The sequence below is a fragment of the Bos indicus x Bos taurus genome, chromosome 8, assembly GCF_003369695.1.
Source record: "Bos indicus x Bos taurus breed Angus x Brahman F1 hybrid chromosome 8, Bos_hybrid_MaternalHap_v2.0, whole genome shotgun sequence".
NCBI classification, from domain to species: Eukaryota; Metazoa; Chordata; class Mammalia; order Artiodactyla; family Bovidae; genus Bos; species Bos indicus x Bos taurus.
The window spans coordinates 64,244,821-64,265,765 of record NC_040083.1 but is presented as its reverse complement, the minus strand read 5'-3'; the positions used below and the strand labels follow the sequence as shown (position 1 = coordinate 64,265,765).

At 41.3% G+C, this 20,945-nt stretch overlaps 1 long non-coding RNA gene and 2 pseudogenes across 3 annotated transcripts in view; all 3 read left to right on the top strand.

Annotated features, from left to right (window-relative positions):
- LOC113897250 overlaps positions 1-20,945 on the top strand; it is a 493,455-nt gene that overhangs the window by 332,639 nt on the left and 139,871 nt on the right. The gene's annotated exons all lie outside the window — the stretch shown is intronic.
- LOC113897246 lies at positions 8,330-10,682 on the top strand (annotated as a pseudogene). The gene has a single exon (XR_003512305.1). The product of XR_003512305.1 is annotated as a dolichyl-diphosphooligosaccharide--protein glycosyltransferase subunit 1 pseudogene (transcript).
- On the top strand, positions 13,748-14,749 carry LOC113897248 (annotated as a pseudogene).

Here is a 20,945-nt window from a genome sequence, read left to right as displayed (position 1 = left end):
AAATCAAAACCACTATGAGGTACCATTTCACACCAGTCAGAATGGCTGCGATCCAAAAGTCTACAAATAATAAATGCTGGAGAGGGTGTGGAGAAAAGGGAACCCTCTTACACTGTTGGTGGGAATGCAAACTAGTACAGCCACTATGGAGAACAGTGTGGAGATTCCTTAAAAAACTGGAAATAGAACTGCCTTATGATCCAGCAACCCCACTGCTGGGCATACACACTGAGGAAACCAGAAGGGAAAGAGACACGTGTACCCCAATGTTCATCGCAGCACTGTTTATAATAGCCAAGACATGGAAGCAACCTAGATGTCCATCAGCAGATGAATGGATAAGAAAGCTGTGGTACATATACACAATGGAGTATTACTCAGCCATTCAAAAGAATACATTTGAATCAGTTCTAATGAGGTGGATGAAACTGGAGCCTATTATACAGAGTGAAGTAAGCCAGAAGGAAAAACATAAATACAGTATTCTAACGCATATATATGGAATTTAGAAAGATGGTAACAATAACCCTGTGTACGAGACAGCAAAAGAGACACTGATGTATAGAACAGTCTTATGGACTCTGTGGGAGAGGGAGAGGGTGGGAAGATTTGGGAGAATGACATTGTAACATGTAAAATATCATGTAAGAAACGAGTTGCCAGTCCAGGTTCGATGCACGATACTGGATGCTTGGGGCTAGTGCACTGGGACGACCCAGAGGGATGGTATGGGGAGGGAGGAGGGAGGAGGGTTCAGGATGGGGAACACATGTATACCTGTGGTGGATTCATTTTGATGTTTGGCAAAACTAATACAATTATGTAAAGTTTAAAAATAAAATAAAATTAAAAAAAAAAAAAATATATTGCTATGGAAGACACGTATTATCCCAGAAGATGGAATTAGGACTTTGAGGTGAAAATTAGAGCAAATTTTAGCTCAAGGAAGAAACAACTAATAATTAGGCCCATTCAATATAGAATGGACCTCTCAAATTAGTAAGACTCTTGACATTGGATATTTTCAAGATTAGACCTAATTTGTATGCTGTATCTGTAGATTAGGGACTTTCCCACTTCAAAGATTTAAAGAGCCCACAATTCACACTAAGCTAAAGGAAAAAAAAAGAACATAAAGGAAAGTTTTCAGTTCAATAAAGCTAAAAGAGGCAGGGATTGGGGTGGGGGGGGGCGGCGTGTTGGGAGATTGTCTTTCCTTAGCTTCTGCCCAGTTAGAGAGAAAACATTCTCTGTTACACTTCTGCTCCCTACTACTGAGTGATCTCCCTGCCTTAGAACAATTTTTCTTGCTGTTGACAGTAGCAGATTTTGAAGCTATTGCTGCTAAGCTGCTGGGATGTTCCTTTTTCAAATCTTTGGTCACTTTAAGCCTTCATCACAGTTTAGGTAGTTGTCTTTTGAATGATCTTACAGTCTGTGTGTCTCTGTACCCTGGGCTTAGCAATGTTAAATGTAGAGTCAGTACAAATGATTGCTTATTGCATAAATGAATTCATGAGTACAGGCATGAATGAATGAAGATTCCACTAATCTGCTTAAAAGGAGGATCTTTGAGTCACTGATGCATATCTTGATTGGGAAAGTAGTATGTTTAAGAATAAGTAAGAATGGTAACAATTGTTGCAATGTTGACCAGCACTTGATTCCTAGGCATTCTGGAAATTTTTAGAGACAAGGACTCCTTTGTGTATCTCATGAAAATTATGGCTTTTATCCTCAGAAAAACATATGCATCTTTGTACAAATTATGTATACAATTTCAAGAGTGCAGTTATTCTCTCTGGCCTAATGTTAGGCTTAACAATTAGGTCTGACTCAAATGGAAATGCTCTGTAATTTTGTCTTTGCTTAAGCAAGTAGGATTTTGGAGAGAGCAGAATGCTTCATTACTATGTACCAGATACATGCTCAGTGTTTTATTTACATTAGTTCATTTACTTTACATAATAATCGTGTGAACCATTGTGTTTTATATATATATATGATCTTCACATGATGTACTCTGCATATAGGTTAAATAAACAGGGTGACAATATACAGCCTTGATGTGCTCCTTTCCCAATTTTGAACCAGTGAGTTGTCCCACGTAAGGTTCTAACTGTTGCTTCTTGACCTGCATACCAGTTTCTCAGGTTTCTCTGGTACTCCCATCTCTTTAAGAATCTTCCACAGTTTGTTGTGATCCACACAAAGACTTTAGTGTAGTCAATGAAGCAGATGTTTTTCTGGAACTCCCTAGCTTTCTCTACGAACCAACGAATGTTGGCAATTTGATCTCTAGTTTCTCTGCCTCTTTGACACCCAGCTTGTGCATCTGAAAGTTCTTGGTTCACATACTGTTGAAGCCTAGCTTGAAGGATTTTGACCATCACTTTGCTGGCATACGAAATGAATGCAATTGTGTGGTAGTTTGAACATTCTTTGGCATTGCCCTTCTTTGGGATTGGAATGAAAACTGACCTTTTCCAGTCCTGTGGCCACTGTAACTGAACAACAACAAAGCTTTCTTTGTATAGTTCTTCTGTGTAATCTTGCCACCTCTTCTTATTCTCTTCTGCTTCTGTTAGGTCCTTACCATTTCCGTCCTTTATTGTGCCCATCCTTGCATGAAATGTTCCCTTGATATCTCCAATTTTCTTGAAGAGATCTCTAGTCTTTCCTATGCTATTGTTTTCCTCTACTTTTTACTCTGTTCAATTAAGAAGGCCTTCTTATCTCTCCTTGCTATTCTCTGGAACTCTGAATTCAGTTGGGTATATCTTTCCTTTTCTCCCTTGCTTTTTGCTTCTCTTCTTTCCTCAGCTGTTTGTAAAGCCTCCTCAGACAACTACTTTGCCTTCTTGCATTTATTTTTCTTTGGGATGGTTTTGGTCACTGCTTCCTGTACAGTGTTATGAAGCTCTGTCCGTAGTTCTTCAGACACTCTGTCTACCAGATATGATCCTTTGAATCTATTCATCACCTCTACCATATAATAATGGATTTGATTTAGGTCATACCTGAATGACCTAGTGGTTTTCCTTACTTTCTTCAGTTTAAGCCTGACTTTTGAATTAAGATTTCTGGGAGAAAAATCAACAACCTCAGATATGCAGATGAAACCACTCTAGTGGCAGAAAGTGAAGAGGAACTAAAGAGCCTTTTGAAGGTAAAAGAGGAGAGTGAAAAAGCTGGCTTAAAACTCAACATTCAAAAAACTAAGATCATGGCATCCAGTCCCATCACTTCATGGCAAATAGAAGGGGGAAAAGTGGAAGCAGTGACAGATTTTATTTTCTTGGGCTCCAAAATAATTGCAGACAGTGACTGCAGCCATGAAATTAAAAGATACTTGCTCCTTGGAAGGAAAGCTATGATAAATCTAGACAGAGTATTAAAAAACAAAGACATCACTTTGCCGACAAAGGTCCACATAGTCAAAGCTATGGTTTTTCCAGTAGTCATATATGGATGTGAGAGTTGGACCATAAAGAAGGCTGAGCACTGAAGAATTGATGGTTTCAAACTGTGGTGCTGGAAAAAACTCTTGAGAGTCCCTTGGACTGTGAGATCAAACCAGTCAACCCTAAAGAAAATCAATACTGAATATTCACTGGATGGACTAATACTAAAGCTGAAGCTCTAATACTTTGGCCACCTAATGCGAAGAGCTGACTCATTGGAGAAGACTTTGATTCTGGGAAAGATTGCAGGCAGGAAGAGAAAGGGACAACAGAGGACGAGATGGTTAGATAGCATCACCAAGTCAATGGACATGAATTTGAGCAAAGTCTGGGAGATAATGAAGGACAAGTAACCCTGGCGTGCTACAGTCTATGGGGTCACAAACAGTCGGACATGACTTAGGGACTGAACAACAACAATGTGGTCTTTGTATACGTGCTATAGAATAATATATTCTATACACATATATACATATACTATATATATAATCTTCATATGCAGAGATAATATGCATATGCACACACATATACACATGTGCAAAGAAAGTCATATTTGTACCACCCTTTCTTCTTCCCTGTCCTTCTCTTCCCTTAAGCATTCAATAAATTGTTTCCATCCCCTCTTCCCTTTCGGTCTCAGAATTTAAAACACAAAAATATTGTTCAGCACTCGTCTTTAGAGAAGCTCTCACCTGGTGACTTCTCTAAAACAAAAGGCTGGTTAATTTGCTGGGGCAGGAACATAGACTTTTTCTATTTCTTTGCTGATGAGGTGGGTATTGAGAAACAAGACACAAGTCAGTTTTCAACTGATTCTTCTGTTATATTCTCAAAGTGTCCTGAATAATGTGAGGACACAGAAATAAACAAGACTTAGTTCTTGCCCACAAGAAGTTCACGATGTAGTTTGAGTTAAATTATATTGTTTAGTTATAATCCAATAAAAAATAGCTTAATAAATAGCTCTGGACCACTGGATCCTAACTAAGGATATATTTATTAATATCCTTCATGAATAAATGGGGTACATCATGGGGTCTATTGAGTATTGTGTGCCGACAAGTCCTAGGGAGTGAAGTCCGGTGTACAGGGTTTCAAGTCATTGATATAGACTGCTTAAACCAGGGTTATGGAGGAAGTCACCCAGGAACACTTTGGAGAGTGAGAGGGTTGACTGAAGCCAGAATACTGAGCAATGGCACCACTTACCCAGTGGGACAGGAAGAGGATCAATAGTAGGACACTGGAAGGGAGCAACCAGAGTGAAGGTAGGAGGAGAACAAAAAGAGAATGTTGTTAAAAGCCAGAGGAGGGGATTTTAAGAAGCAAGATGAGGCCAGTAACATCATGCCACAGGGAGGAAGTAAGAGAAGTCTAGAAGAGTTAATGGACTTGGCTCTCAAGAGTTCATGGTGATATAAGCAAGAGCAATTTCTGTGAAGTGGTGACGTGGAAACCCATTGCTGTGGGCTGTGGAGTAAATGGGAGGTGAAGAAGGTGAGAATGGAAATATGCACCAGTGGTTCCCAAATGCTGGACCATGGACTCAGCTGCATCAGAGTCACCTGTGGGGCATTAGGAAATGTAAATCCTTGGCCTCAACCTCACATTTCCTGATTTAGTGAGTCTAGGGTGGGTCTCAAGGATTCATGGATTCATAGTTCTAAAAAGCCAGGTTTGAAAACCATTAAGAGTATTACGTCCATGAGGAAAGATCTTGCCTGTCTCATTCACCATTGTACCTCCAGGAGCTAGATCAGTTTCTTCCCATAAGTTTTTCAGTTACTATGTAGAATAGAATAGCAGCTCCATAACTGAACTGTTGGCATCAACTACTTCCAAAGGTTATCAATTAGGCTGAACCATATGAAATGACCATTTTTTGTGGGTCACAAATAGTCAAATTGGGGCAATTTCATGTAGTTTAATATTTTATTAATAAAACAGATGATATAAAAACTATGATATTCATCTCATGGGAGTCAACAGAAACTTTAGAATTATAAAGGGATCCTATAGTAGCCAGTCTCCAAAATGATCATCATGATCTTCACTTCACTGATATTCATGTATGAGTGTAATGCTCTCCCGCTGAGTTTGGGTTGGACATAGAGAATAGAATACTGCAAAAGTGGTGGTATGTCACTCTTAATTAGGTTAAAAAGAGACTGTAGCTTTCATTTTGGGTATATTCTCTCTGTCTCTCTTGGATCACTCAGTCCAAGGGAAGCCAGCTGCCACATCATAAAGACACTCAGGCAGCCCATGGAGATCACTGCCCATCCCCACCATGGGGGAATAGAGGCCTCCAGCCACCAACCACAGGAGACAGCCTGGAAGAGGATTCCAGTGCCAGTCAAGTCTTGAGATGCAGCTTTGCCAGAGTCTCCCAGTTAAGCTGCTCCCATATTCCTGACCCTCTGAAACTGGATGAGAACTTAAATGTTCACTGTTATAAATTGCTATGTTTAGAGGTGGTTTACTCCCCAGCAATAGATAACTAATAGAAGCCTTCATTTTCAAGATGCTAGGAACTGATGGTTGAGTAGTTTTTACTTCAGCATACTTTTACATATATCATGTAAGTTTTTTAAGACAAGCTTTAATTCCTTTTCATTATTGAGGAATTTGAGTCATACGCTTTGGTGGAGAAAGTATTTTATTTGGAATCAGAAGATGCCATTTATTAGCTGCGTAATTCTGCAGATCACTTAATTTCTCTGAGCTTGTCTTTCCTTTTAGACAAAATGTAGATTACCACAATACCCCTTGTCTTAATGTTTATTGTAGGGATTAGATTATGAGTACAGTGGATCAACTCTAAAGTGCTATTGAAATGCTAATTTTAATAGATGATAGAATTAGTCACCTTTCACCTATGATAAGTCAATCAAGGTCACATAGCTAGTCAGTTGCAGAATAGGAACTTGCACCAAAGTCTCCTAATAGTAGCTAAGGACAGGGCTTACATAATTTGGTGCAAGCCACTTTTCCTATATGAGCCTCAATTCCCCCATAAGTAAAATGAATAAAATGAACCAAGTGATACAGGGTTAACAGTCATTGATCAGAACCTAAGGAAAGAATGCTTGTCCAGATGTCTCAGTCTCCACAGAGCCAGGGTGAGGTGTGTATCTGACATCCCTGGGGTTTCAGGGCCTGGCTAGGCTGAGAGCTGAGGCGGCAGGAAGCTTTGTGATGTGCTCAGAGTAGGTGGCAGCCTTGGTGTCATGCAGAGGCACCTTGATGTCGTGCAGAGGTTGTTGATACCACTGCCAGAGAAGATGGGGCTCATTCTTCTACTTGTGCTGCCAGCCCCACAAGCCCCTGCAATAACATCCTATCCTTTGTCACTTCAAACCCATATACTTCAGATTTGTGCTGGTGCCAGGAGAATTCACAATGAATTCAGTCTCCATTCATTCAGGAAATCACGGCTTTGGAGCTTCTATTGAAGACAACGAGCATCACATTTCAAATCAGGCTGAGAAGGTCAGGATTCAAGTTAGTGTTTGGAGTTGTATTAGACAGGTAATAATTCTGTTAACTAAAGTTTGTATAGCACTTTAAAGTTTATAAAGCACACACTGTATATGTTCTCGTTCAAAGTTCATTATCCTCATTTTCAGCTAAGAAACTAAGCCTCAGGGGGATTAGATAATTCATGGCAGAATCAACTTGAACCTTGGTGAAAGTTTTCCAAATTGTATTCTCTTTCCACTGGATACTCTTGTACCTGTCAATACGGTTTCCTATTTCCCATCATTTAAGCAAATAAAAAAGCAAGTAGCAGGAAAAAAAAAAAGAACTGTATTTTGTGATACATGAAAATTTTATAAAATTAATTATATGCATATTTAATTGTAATTATATAACATTTGTAAATGTAATTATATATTATAATATGTAAGTTATATGTTACATTGTAACATGTTTGTTATATAGTTTATTTACACATATACATATATTTAGATATAAATGTTTATACATAAATATAAAATTAAGTTTTGCTATTCTAAAAATGTTTTGCTAGACTACAGTCATGCTTATTAACAGACTATCATTGTTTACACTATTTTCATGGTACAATGGCAGAGTTGAGTAGTTGTAACAGAGATCATACGATCTGTAAGCCTAAAATTGTTACCGTAAGGCCCTTTACAGAAAAAATTGTCTGACCCTGCTTTTATAAGGCTTATAGTTATCATATAACACTGTGGGGTAAGCAGATAAGTGGTGTTTCTCTTTTCTACACGTAAGAAAAGAGGCTTTGAGAGAAAAAGTGAATCAATTAATGCCACATAGCTTTAAAAAAAAAAAAAAGGGGAATTTATACTGGATCCCAAACTGCAAGTGACATTGTCTTAATCCCTACCCAAGTTTGTGGACTTTGATTAAACAACACACAAATAATGGATCAAGTGGTGTCAGGGAGATTAGCAAATAGGTTATAAAGCCAAAGCAAGGGAGAACAGTTTATAAATGCAGGAACCCAAACATCTGGGCCACTAAAGTAAACATTCTTGTGCTTTCAAAATATACAAGAGGCAATGTGGTTAGTAACAAGCATAAAGGAAACCTTCCAACTCACCAGTGAGTGAAGAAGTACAAGAAAATTTTAATGAGATACTACTATACATTCTAAATTGGCAAAAATGTTAGATAATCATGTCTGATAGAGGTGATGTGCTAAAACTGGAATAGTTACTTACATATTGCTTATAGTAATGTAGTCATTACAGATACCTCAACCCTAACCCTAACCCATTTTTATGTATCACTGATTCTTATTGATGTATAACAGAAAACCGCAAAATTCTGTAGAGCAATTATCCTTCAATTTAAAAAATAAATTTAAAAAGCAGACACTATTATTAGAAAGAAAAAAAAAAAAACTTAACCTCATTAAATACTAACTGAGCCCCTGGACGCCGCCATCTTGGGGAACTGAGTGGTCCAATGAGCTGCTGCCCTGTGGGGAACGCAGGGCACGCACACGCAGGCAGGGCTCAACTAGGTCACGGCTATGGAGGCGCCCGCAGTCCACCTGCTGCCGTTGCTGCTGCTGTTTGCGGCCTGGGCCCCGGAGCCAGGCAGCACCTCTGCGGAGGCTCCGCCTCTGGTCAACGAAGAGGTGAGGCGCACGGTGGACCTCAGCAGCCACCTGGCCAAGGTGACAGCCGAGGTGGTCCTGGCTCACACGGGCAGTGACTCCTCGCCCCACGCTGCCTCCTTCCTGGTAGCGCTGGAGCCCGAGTTCGAGGCCCAGCTGGCACACCTCGGCGTGCAGGTGACGGGAGTGGATGAGGAAGCCAACAGTCTGGAAGTACAGGAGACCAAAATTAACGGTAAAAGCGGGAGATTCTTCACAGTCCAACTCCCAGTCGCTCTTGATCCTGGGGCCGAGGTTTCAGTCGTTGTGGAAGCCGTTTATACCCACGCGATTCAGCCGTATCCAATCCAGATCACCCAGTCTCAGAAACAGTTTGTGGTGTTTGAGGGGAACCATTATTTCTACTCTCCCTACCCGACCAAGACGCAAACCATGCATGTGAAGCTCGCCTCCCCAAACGTGGAGAGCTATACCAAATTGGGCAACCCCATGCGCCACGAGAATCTCCTGGATTACGGCCCTTTCCACGACATCCCTGCCTATAGTCAGGATAGTTTTAAAGTACATTCTGAGAACAACAGCCCTTTCCTGACCGTCACCAGCATGACCCGAGTCATCGAGGTCTCCCACTGGGGTAATATTGCTGTGGAAGAAAACGTGAACCTGAAGCACACGGGGGCTGTGCTGAAGGGGTCTTTTTCGCGTTATGATTATGACAAATGGATAGATAGTGGCATTTCCTCCATCCGTTCTTTTAAGACCATCCTTCCTGCCTCTGCCCAGGATGTTTATTACCGGGATGAGATTGGCAGCATTTACACCAGACACCTCCTTATTTTGGATGACTCGGTGGAGATGGAAATGAAGCCTCGTTTCCCTCTCTTTGGCGGGTGGAAGACTCATTACATCATTGGCTACAACCTCCCAAGCTATGAGTACCTCTATAATTTGGGAGACCAGTATGTGTTGAAAATGAGGCTTGTGGACCACGTGTTTGATAAACAAGTGATAGACTCTCTGACTGTGAAGATCATCCTCCCTGAAGGAGCCAGGAACATCCAGGTGGACAGTCCCTATGAGATCAGCCGAGCCCCCGACGAGCTATACTATACCTACCTGGACACATTTGGCCGCCCTGTGATCGTGGCCCACAAGAAAAACCTGGTGGAACAGCATATTCAGGACATCGTGGTGCACTACACCTTCAGCAAGGTGCTCATGCTACAGGAGCCCCTGCTGTTGGTGGCCACCTTCTCCATTCTGTTCTTCACCGTCGTCATCTATGTCAGGCTGGACTTATCCATCACAAAGGATCCAGCTGCAGAAGCCAGGATGAAGGTGGCTTGCATAATAGAGCAGGTCTTGACCCTGGTCAGCAAGAGACTAGGTCTCTACCATCACTTTAACAAGACAGTCAATAGATACAAACAGTCCCGGGATGTGTCCGTCCTCAACAGTGGCAAGAAGAGCCTGGAGATGGAGCACAAGGCTTTGACCAGTGAGGTGGCACTGCTGCAGGCCAGGCTGAAGACCGAGGGCTCCAACCTGTGTGACAAAGTGAGCGAAATGCAAAAACTGGACACGCAGGTCAAGCAGCTGGTCCTGAAGTCAGCAGTGGAGGCCGAGTGGCTGGTGGCCGGCAAGCTCAAGAAAGACATGTACATCCAGAATAAGAAGCTCATTTCAGGAAAGCGACAGGAGCTGGTCAGCAAGATTGAACACATCCTGGATACCCTGTAGCCCTCCAGAGGGCAGGGTGGGCAGTGAACATGGAGGCCAGCAGATTATGGCTTCTGTATTTTGCAAAAGGTCTTCAAGGAAGAGAGAAGCCAGGCCTTGCCTCAAGCAACACAAGAAGCTTAGTTTTTGTCCCTAAAATGTTCTTAAAACAAAAAACAAAAAACACCTAAATATCATTTAAAACAAAATATCTTTGAATTTTGAACAAAAAGTTTTTGAGTTGGCTTTGTTTGTTCTGAAGCCTAGGATATTCTTTTCACCTTCTAATTCCTGAAATTTGGGTATATTACAAGCATGTGTATGTTTTTTAAAGCACACATGACCAAATGAAAATAAAGCTAAGGCTGTAAAAAAAAAAATACTCTGTATTGAGTCTTTTAAAGCTCTTATTCTTTGATTCATTGATTCCATTTCTGAACATCTAATCTTGAAAGTAATTCTAAATTCAGAGAAAAGGCGTTCATAATAGTATTGTTTAGCATCAATCTGAAAGTAAATAAGTGTCTCGGAATAGCTGATTAACTAAATTGTGGTATATCAACCTGATGGACTACTATGCAGCCACTCGACCACTAAAGACTAGATAGCAAGGCAGAAATAAAATTTTATAATGTGAAGTTCAAAAAGCACAATACAACTTCTAATTTTTCTATGGTTTTTGCTATGAACAGTTATGTCTGTACTAGTGCAAGGAGCAGTGAAAACAGGTGATTTCTTAAGGTGCTAGCACTCCAAATCCATTGTTGTTACAGCATTGACTAGATGGTAAAAGAACTGGAGGTCTTGTCTCCCCTCCAAGAGATTAGATCTGAGTTGTCTCAGTCACCATGTTGGTTGTGCTTATACTGAAGCCTCATGCTTCTCTTTACCTTAGGTCAAGATAGTGTCCAGAACTGGGGGCCAGGCTGAGCCCAAAGGTAGGGTTGAGGAGGCATTCCTGCCAGGGTTAGACAAGTAAAGAAAGAAGGGGCCAGGAGGCGGTCATGTCTCTGTCAGCAGATATTCATGGAGATCTCTCAGTTTGGGGATTGCATTGTCTTAGAAAGGTTCTGGACTTAGAGTCAAATTTTTGCAACTCAAGACCTGACCTTGAGGCTCTCTCAGGCATGAGGAAATGTGGTCCAGCACCCAGTTATAGAGGAAGGACTCTGTGTCTCACTCTCTGTTGGGCACCAAGAAGACAGGCAGAAATCAAACTCAGCTTTGTTCCTGAGGCACCCCAGCAGGGAACAGCTACAGTACCTGGTATACTGCAGGCAAAAGGAGTATTGAACTCACTAAAAATGCTCAGAGGAGGAGAGCCCTCTAGCACAGTTTGAACATCTCTGCTTTTTTGAGACTCTCCAGTTAGCTTAATTGATGATAATTTCTGCACTGATTGAACAATAATGTTTATTCTCTGTTCACATCTAGCTTTTCATTGTGTATTTTAATCACAGCCTTATAGAACATTGTATATGGAAAGCCCTGTGAGGATATTTTGCATCTTTCCAGGGTGAAAAGTCCCCATAGCTCTTCTCTCATTTGTTTTCTTACACTAGACTGTATTTTCCCATCTTGAAAATCCTGTCTGAACATAGAATAACTCTTGGCAGTTTATCTTTCTACTTCCTCTAAGGGTCATTGGTACCATCTTCTCTACCTCTTCTTCCCCTTAAGCCCCACTCTGAACTTGCCCATTGAGATGGTAGCAGGGTTTTTGCTCTTTAGGAAGTATCGGGACAGAGGAGATAGACATGTTATCCAAAAACACCAGGGGAAGCAGAGAGTGTGAGACTTGGAGATGGGTAGGATTTAGGCAGGAGAATAAGGGGCTTATTTGGGGACCTCTCAGTGGCTGTTTGGAATTAACCCAGGAATTGTATCATTTCCATTTTCTGGCAATATGGAGCATGGTGTGAGAAATGGGATTTATCTTGGTAGATACCCTAGGAGAAAAACAGGTCATCTACGCGGATGCTGCAGGGTTTCCATCTTTGGGCCTGTGAATGGCACAGTGGCTCCTGGAAATCTCAGGACTTGGTTAACAAGTTATTAGGAAATACGAACAATCCCAGTAAAAGTAGCAATAAAGCTGCTGCTGCTGCTAAGTCACTTCAGTCATGTCCGACTCTGTGCGATCCCAGAGACGGCAGCCCACCAGGCTCCGCCGTCCCTGGGATTCTCAAGGCAAGAACAATGGAGTGGGTTGCCATTTCCTTCTCCAGTGCATGAAAGTGAAAAGTGAAAGTGAAGTCACTCGGTCGTGTCCTCAGCGACCCCGTGGACTGCAGCCCACCAGGCCCCTCCGTCCATGGGATTTTCCAGGCAAGAGTACTGGAGTGGGATGCCATTGCCTTCTCCAGCAGTAAAGCTAGATGCTCCTTAAACAGATTCTTCACATTTCTATAGTATAATCATCATTGTAATGATTATTATCTATTGAGTGCCTATGTGAGATATTAGTCTCCATTTTATACGTGAGAGAACTGAGGCTCGCAGAGTTAAGAGACTTGCCCAGGATCATACACCTAGTAAGGGTTGTTGGTAGAATTCAAACCCAGGCCCATCGTATCTCAAAGCCTGCACTACTCTTTTGCCTCTAGACATGTGTAAACTGGCAAGGTGTTGAGGATGGCTCGGTTTAACCACTTACCAAGTGCTTTTCTCCAGGGACTGAGAAGGACTGAGATGTGCCATGGGGCATTTTAAGAAATTATCTATGTGGTGGACTACTAGCACACTAAGATTTTCAGCTGCAGTGAAGGAAGGCCCAGATTCACCTTCTGTGGAACTAAAACAGGTCACTAGGCCAGGTCTCTCAGGAATAAGTTATCAACAGAAGAGAACATTGATTCTGTCAGTGGAAGAATACAGCTGCTAACAGCTGCAGAGATGTTGCTAAGGAGAACAGCAGTTTACTTCTGAACAGTTCTTTGTAGTTTATAGAACTCCTTCCCTTTCATCATTTCATGATCATTGTATTCCACCCCTGGTTAATGGGGTAATAATCTCTCTTCTACAAACCTCTACATCAAATAGAGGCTCAGTGTTAGTCACCTAGTCGTGTCCAACTCTTTGCAACCCCATGGACTGAAGCCCGCTAGGCTCCTCTCTCCACGGAATTCTCTAGGCAAGAATACTAAAGTGAGTTGTCGTTCCCTTCTCCAGGGGAACTTCCTGACCCAGGGATCGAACCCGGGTTCCCACACTGCAGGCAGATTCTTTACCATCTGAGCCACCAGGGAAGCCCATAGAGGTACAGAGATGCTACATAATTTTCCGTAGGTAGCACAGCTTATTAGCAATGCCATTTGCATTCAAGTTCTCAAAAGCCATCCTTCCCACTCCACCCTCCTTTCCATTGTATTTCTAAAGTGATTGATGGTAACAGGGTGGCGGCAGTGGCGGCTCTGGCAGCTTGGGATTGAATGCAAGTAACAGGATCACCATGATTCTTCTGAGGCTCCTCAGGTCCACTGTCATTCAGTCTGCAGTCTCAGTCTCTCTGAGGAGGAACACAGGTGTAACAGCAGTGGCATCTAATAAGGAACTTGATCTGTACGGTAATTCTTCATGGACAAGATCAGAGAATATAGAACTAGGTGACAGACATCTGGAGGACCTGTTGATGCTGACCCAGAGTATCAGCAAGAACTGGACAGGGAGCTTTTTAAGCTTGACCAAATATATAGTAAAGGAGACATGAACACTTTCCCTAACTTCACATTTGAAGACCCCAAGTTCAAAGTTTTTGAGAAACCACAGTCCTGAATAAATAACGTAAAATTTTCCTGGTAATTTTTGCTGGATTAGTTGTACAATGAATGGGTCAGAAGTAACAATAAACATATATTTCACAGCTGTTAAAAAAAAAAGTGATTGATGGGAGAACCCAAGATGATGCTTGTCAGGAGGAATTGTGTGAAGTGTAAAGAATGAGATGAAACAAACAAAATAATTAAGACTAAATACCAGATTCAGTAAGGAAACAGCAGGATCAAAGGAGTTCTTCCTGAGGACAGCGTGCCAGAATGGGCTTAGGTGTGTCAGCTACAAGTATGGTCCGTAGAGGAAATGAAGAAGTGGGAGGGAAATATGTGGAGAAAGGAGTGGAGGACTCATGTAAAGAATAGGATAGCAAGTCTGCTTCAGGTGGAACCCACTTTGGAGGGACTAAGGAAGGGAGTGGCAGGTTTAACAGAGCAGGGAGGTAAAAGGAGAGGTTGTCTGGAGATCAGGGACTCTGTTCATTTGTGAGGGAAGTAGAGCCTCCCCACAAGTTTTAAAAGATGGAAATTATACCAAAAAAGAGTGAAGCTCAACTGTGTAATAGATATCACATAAAACGGAAAGTGGGGAGTATTCTTAGATAAGACATAAAGGCATCAAAACTGGATGCACTTGTTATAATTAAGCTACACGCTTTTTAAGGGACATTATTGGCATGAAAAACTGAACTTAGGGGTCACGTCTTTGGAATGCGTGGGAAGTATTTCGGCTTCCCAGGTGGTGCAGTGCTAACGAAGCCACCTGCCAGTGCAGGAGACAGAAGAGACGGGAGTCCGATCCCTGGGTCAGGAAGATCTCTGGAGGAGGAAATGTCAACCCACTCCAGTATTCTTGCCTGGGAAATCCCATGGACAGAGGAGCCTGGCGGGCTATAGTCCATGGCATCACAGAAGACTTGGACACAAGTCATGCACACACTCAGAGACACGCAGATGGGAAGTATTCACTCCCATGCCTCCTTGTGTCCTGTTCTACTCCTTGCTTGGACTACTGAGGCTGCAAACCAGACTGCCAGCTCTGGCTATTTTTGGATATCAACCAAGTATCATTTCCTTGACTGTGCCTTCGTTGGATTCCATGTGATGAGTAATATTCATGAATCCTGTTCTAAAGATGCTAATTATTCTTGAAGAGTACTATTATTGGATATCACAAACCTTTTTATAGAAGTAGCCACGTAACACTCGCAATCAGTCCCCAAAGACCCATAAACTGGAAGATGTTTCAAAAGTAAATTTGCTTTTCAAATTCTGTGAGAAGTTTAGCAATTTCAGTATCAGGGAGCATTACATGATTCATCTTCAGATTTGTTCTTTAAGACCTCCCAAAATAAATTTGTTACAACTAGCGAATGTAATCATTTAAGAAACTCTTAATTCATAATGATAGTTGGAAGGAGAGTGGTAATTTGATATAGATATTTTATTATTTTTTTACATTTATTTTTAATTGGAGGATAGTTGCTTTACAAAGTTCTGTTGGTTTCTGCAGTACAAGGACATGAATCAGCCATAAGTATACATATATTCCCTCCCTCTTAAGCCTCTCTCCCACACACCCCCAAGATCCCACCCCTCAGCCTGGTGCTCTCTGATGATATTTTTTGTAACAGCTTTAATGTCTGTTACTAAGGGTCCACTTTTACTCATCGGGGGTTCTATGTATTGTGGACTTTATCAGATAAATGGATGACATTATTCTTTAAAGTGTCTTGTATGGGGTTGAGTTCACTACAAACTATAGGTATCAAGAAATATGGGAAGGAGTAGGGACAGATTATAGGGAGCATGTTGCACAGTGTCCAGATCTGGTTGGGAGGCCAAAAAGGAATTGTTAATGGACCCCAGCCCAGGAGAACTTAGGTTGGGTGTCAGGCTGGGAGTTGTAGTCATGGGGCAAAACCAGGCTCCAAATGGGAGAGGACCAGGAAGGAGGGATGGCAGGAAAATGCTTTGTATGGGTGGGGAGCTGGGCAGGGTTCTATAGCTTCATGGCCTGCTTTGAAGGATTCTCATCCCCAGGGGTCTTAGACTGAAATCATTTGGACCCAGAACTTGGTGTTTATATGTGACCAGGAGCTGATATCTATCTGTGTGTAGAAAGCCTTGGAATCGAATTATGTTAGGGGCCCATGGAAAAGCGTCTTATGTTAGGGGCCCATGGAAAAGCGTCTAAAAAATGTTTAAATACAGTCAATCATTCAATATTTCTGTGTTAATCTCACTTGTTAATGTTTTTGGTTGTGTTTATAGAGGTCATAATAAAACAATTTTAGGGCAAAATATTTAGCAGGTGTGTCAGCATGCTGTGGTAAAGAGATCATGAACAGAAAGTCTGGGTTCCAACTCCAGAACCACTGATTGCCATCTGTGGATGGGGGCAGGCACTTTATCTCTATGAGGCTCACATTCTTCACACACATTGGGGGACTGAGAGAATTCACAGAGTAATAGCAGTCATAATCAATGAGCTGTGAAAGGTCCTGCATATATAAGGTAGTGATACTAGTAATAAATGACAGTCTGGGATTCAAAATCCTGGCTATCGAGTTTACCAGGTCTGCAACCTTTGGCAAGTAAATTAGCATCTCTGAGACTCAGTTTTCTCAACTGTTAAGTGGAAATAATAATCGAACATCTAACTCCTAGGGTTCCTGCAAAAGTTAAATGAAATGGCCCAGAATATGTGCTCAGTAAATGTGACTCTAATGATATACATATAAAAAACACTTTATTGAGGTTTGATTGACATGTAAAAAGCTCTACCCAGGAAACCATCAAGGCTGAAAACATATCCATCCTCTCCTAAAGTTTCCTCCCACTTAGTTTTTATTATTGTTATTATTTTATGGTAAGAATACTTAATATAAGATCTGTGTTGTGCTGTGCTTAGTTGCTCAGTCATGTCTGACTCTTCGCAACCCCATGGACTGCAGCCTGCCAGGCTCCTCTGTCCATGGAGATTCTCCAGGCAAGAATGCTAGAGTGTGTTGCCATGCCCTCCTCCAGGGGATCTTCTCAATCCCAGGATCAAACCCAGGTCTCCTGCATTGCAGTTGGATTCTTTATCGACTGAGCCACCAGGAAGCCCAATATAAGATCTACCTCCTTAGCAAATTTTAAGTATACAAAAGAATATTGTTAACCTAGTCACAATCAGATCAGATCAGATCAGATCAGTCACTCAGTCGTGTCCGACTCTTTGCGACCCCGTGAATCGCAGCACGCCAGGCCTCCCTGTCCATCACCAACTCCCGGAGTTCACTCAGACTCACGTCCATCAAGTCAGTGATGCCATCCAGCCATCTCATCCTCTGTCGTCCCCTTCTCCTCCTTAATCTCCAGATTTACTTATATAACTGAAACTTTGCACCCTTTAACTGTCATGTTTTCATTTCCTTCTCTTCCCAGCTCCTGGCAACCACCATTCTACTCTGCTTCTATGACTGACTGTTTTAGGTTCCACATACATGTGATATCACACAGTATTTGTCTTTCTGTGTCTGGCTTACTTCACTTAGGATAATGTGCTCCAGGTCTATCCATGGTTTTTTGAATGGCTGGATTTCCTTCTTTTTAAAGACTGAATATTATTCCGTTGTGTGTGTGTGTGTGTGTGTGTAAAATATAATATGAGGGCTTCCTGGGTGGCACTGCAGGAAACATAGGAGACATGGGTTCAAACCCTGGGCTAGGAAAATTCCTTGGAGAATCTTCCTTAGCAATATTCTTGCCTGGAGAATCCCATGGACAAAGGAGCTTGGCGGGCCACAGTCCATGGGGTCACAAAGAGTCAGACACAACTCTTTACATCATATTATACATACATCACATTTTCTTTACATATTCATTCATCAATAGACACGTATGTTATTTCCATATCTTGGCTACTATAAATAATGCTGCAATGAATGTGGAAGTGCAGGTATTTCCCCAAGATCTTGATTTCCATTCCTTTGGGTAAATACCCAAAAGTAAAAGTATTAGATCATTTGGTAGTCCTATTTGTTAATTTTTTGAGAAAACTCCACTCTGTTTTCCATCATGGTATACCAATTTATATTCACACCAATAGTGTACCAGGATTCTCTTTTCTCCATATTCTTGCTAGCATTTATCTTTTTTAAAAAAATAGTCATTCTAATAGGTGTGAGGCTATCTCATCTCTTTGTGGTTTTCATTTCCAATCTATGGTTAGCATTATTGACCATCTTTTTATGAACCTGGTGGTGATTTGTATGTCTTCTTTCGAAAAATGTCTGTTCAAGCTTTGTTTATTTTTAAATTATGTTATTTGGTATATATATGCATTGTGAAATGATTACCACATCAAGCTCCTTAACACATCCATCACCTACTTTAGTTACCTTTTTCCTTTTTATTCTAGTGAGAGCACTTAATGTTTACTTGCTTAGAAAATTTCAGGTGTACAATACAATATTGTTAAGTATAAACACCATTCTGTATGTTAGAGCCCCAGAATTGATTCATCTTCCAACTGAAAATTTATATCTTTTGACCAACACCTCCCCATTTTCCCCAGCTCCCAGCCTTTGGCAACTACTGTTATACTCCCTGTTTCTATGAATTTTGACTTTTTTAGATTCCACATGTAAATGAGATCATATAGCATTTGTCTTTCTGTGTCTGGTTTATTTCACTTAGTATAATGCCATCTAGACTCATCCATGTTGACACAAGTGGCAGAATTTTGGTCTTTTCTATGTCTGAATAATATCATATATATATATATATGTAATCACATTATATATTATATATGCAATATATATACCACATTTTCTTTATCCCTTCATCTGTCAATGAACACTTGGGCTGTTTCCGTATCTTGACTACTATGAATTATGCTGTAATGAACTTGGGAGTGCAGATGTCTCAAGATATTTATTTCATTTCCTTTGGATATATAACCAGAACTGGGACTGTTGTATCTTTTTCATCAGTGTTTTATAGTTTTCAGTGTATAGATATTTCACCTCCTTGGATAAGTTTATTCCTAAGTATTTTTTGGGGGGTGCTATTGTACAAAGGCAATGCCAAAGAATGCTCAAACTACCGCACAATTGCACTCATCTCACACGCTAGTAAAGCAATGCTCAAAATTCTCCAAGCCAGGCTTCAGCAATATGTGAACCGTGAACTTCCAGATGTTCAAGCTGGTTTTAGAAAAGGCAGAGGAACCAGAGATCAAATTGCCAACATCCGCTGGATCATGGAAAAAGCAAGAGAGTTCCAGAAAAACATCTATTTCTGCTTTATTGACTATGCCAAAGCCTTGGACTGTGTGGATCACAATAAACTGTGGAAAATTCTGAAAGAGATGGGAATACCAGACCACCTGACCTGCCTCTTGAGAAATGTGTATGCAGGTCAGGAAGCAACAGTTAGAACTGGACATGGAACGACAGACTGGTTCCAAATAGGAAAAGGAGTATGTCAAAACTGTATATTGTCACCCTGCTTATTTAACTTATATGCAGAGTACATCATGAGAAACGCTGGGCTGGAAGAAACACAAGCTGGAATCAAGATTGCCGGGAGAAATATCAATAACCTCAGATATTCAGATGACACCACCCTTATGGCAGAAAGTGAAGAGGAACTCAAAAGCCTCTTGATGAAAGTGAAAGAGGAGAGTGAAAAAGTTGGCTTAAAACTCAACATTCAGAAAACGAAGATCATGGCATCCAGTCCCATCACTTCATGGGAAATGGTTGGGGAAACAGTGGAAACAGTGTCAGACTTTATTTTTGGGGGCTCCAAAATCACTGCAGTGGTGACTGCAGCCATGAAATTAAAAGTCGCTTACTCCTTGGAAGGAAAGTTATGACCAACCTAGATAGCATATTGAAAAGCAGAGATATTACTTTGCCAACAAAGGTCCGTCTAGTCAAGGCTATGGTTTTTCCAGTGGTCACGTATGGATGTGAGAGTTGGAGTGTGAAGAAAGCTGAGGGCCGAAGAATTGATGCTTTTGAACTGTGGTGTTGGAGAAGACTCTTGAGAGTCCCTTGGACTGCAAGGAGATCCAACCAATCCGTTCTGAAGGAGATCAGCCCTGAGATTTCTTTGGAAGGAATGATGCTAAAGCTGAAACTCCCGTATTTTGGCCGCCTCATGGGAAAAGCTGACTCATTGGAAAAGACTCTGATGCTGGGAGGGATTGGGAGAAGGAGGAGAAGGGGATGACAGAAGATGAGATGGCTGGATGGCATCACTGACTCGATGGACGTGAGTCTTGGGGAACTCTGGGAGTTAGTGATGGACAGGGAGGCCTGGCGTGCTGCGATTCATGGGGTCGCAAAGAGTCAGACACGACTGAGTGACTGAACTGAACTGAACTGAATGGGTGGGCTAGTATCTCCTTGAGGATTTTTGCGTCAGTGTTCACTAGGGATATTGGCCTGTAATTTTCTTTTCTTGTAAAGTTTTTCGTCTGGCTTTAGTATAATGCTGGCATTGTAAGATGAGTTTGGAAGTGTTCCCTTCTCTTCAAATTTTTGGAAGATTTTGAGAAAGATTGGCATTAATTCCTTAAATGTTTGGTAGAATTCATCAGTGAAGTTGTCTAGTCTCGGACTTTTCTTAGTTGGGAGGTTTTTGATTACTGATTTAACCTCCTTGCTTGTTATTGGCCTGTTCAGATTTTCTATTTCTCTATGATTCAATCTTGGTATCACTAATCACACTCTCTTCATGTGTCTAGGAATTTACCTATTTCTTCTAGGTTACCCAATTTGTTGATGTATAATTGTTCATAGAAGTCTCATGATCCTTTGTATTTCTGTGGAATCAGTTTACTGTTTCATCTTTCACTTATAATTTTAATTATTTGAGTCT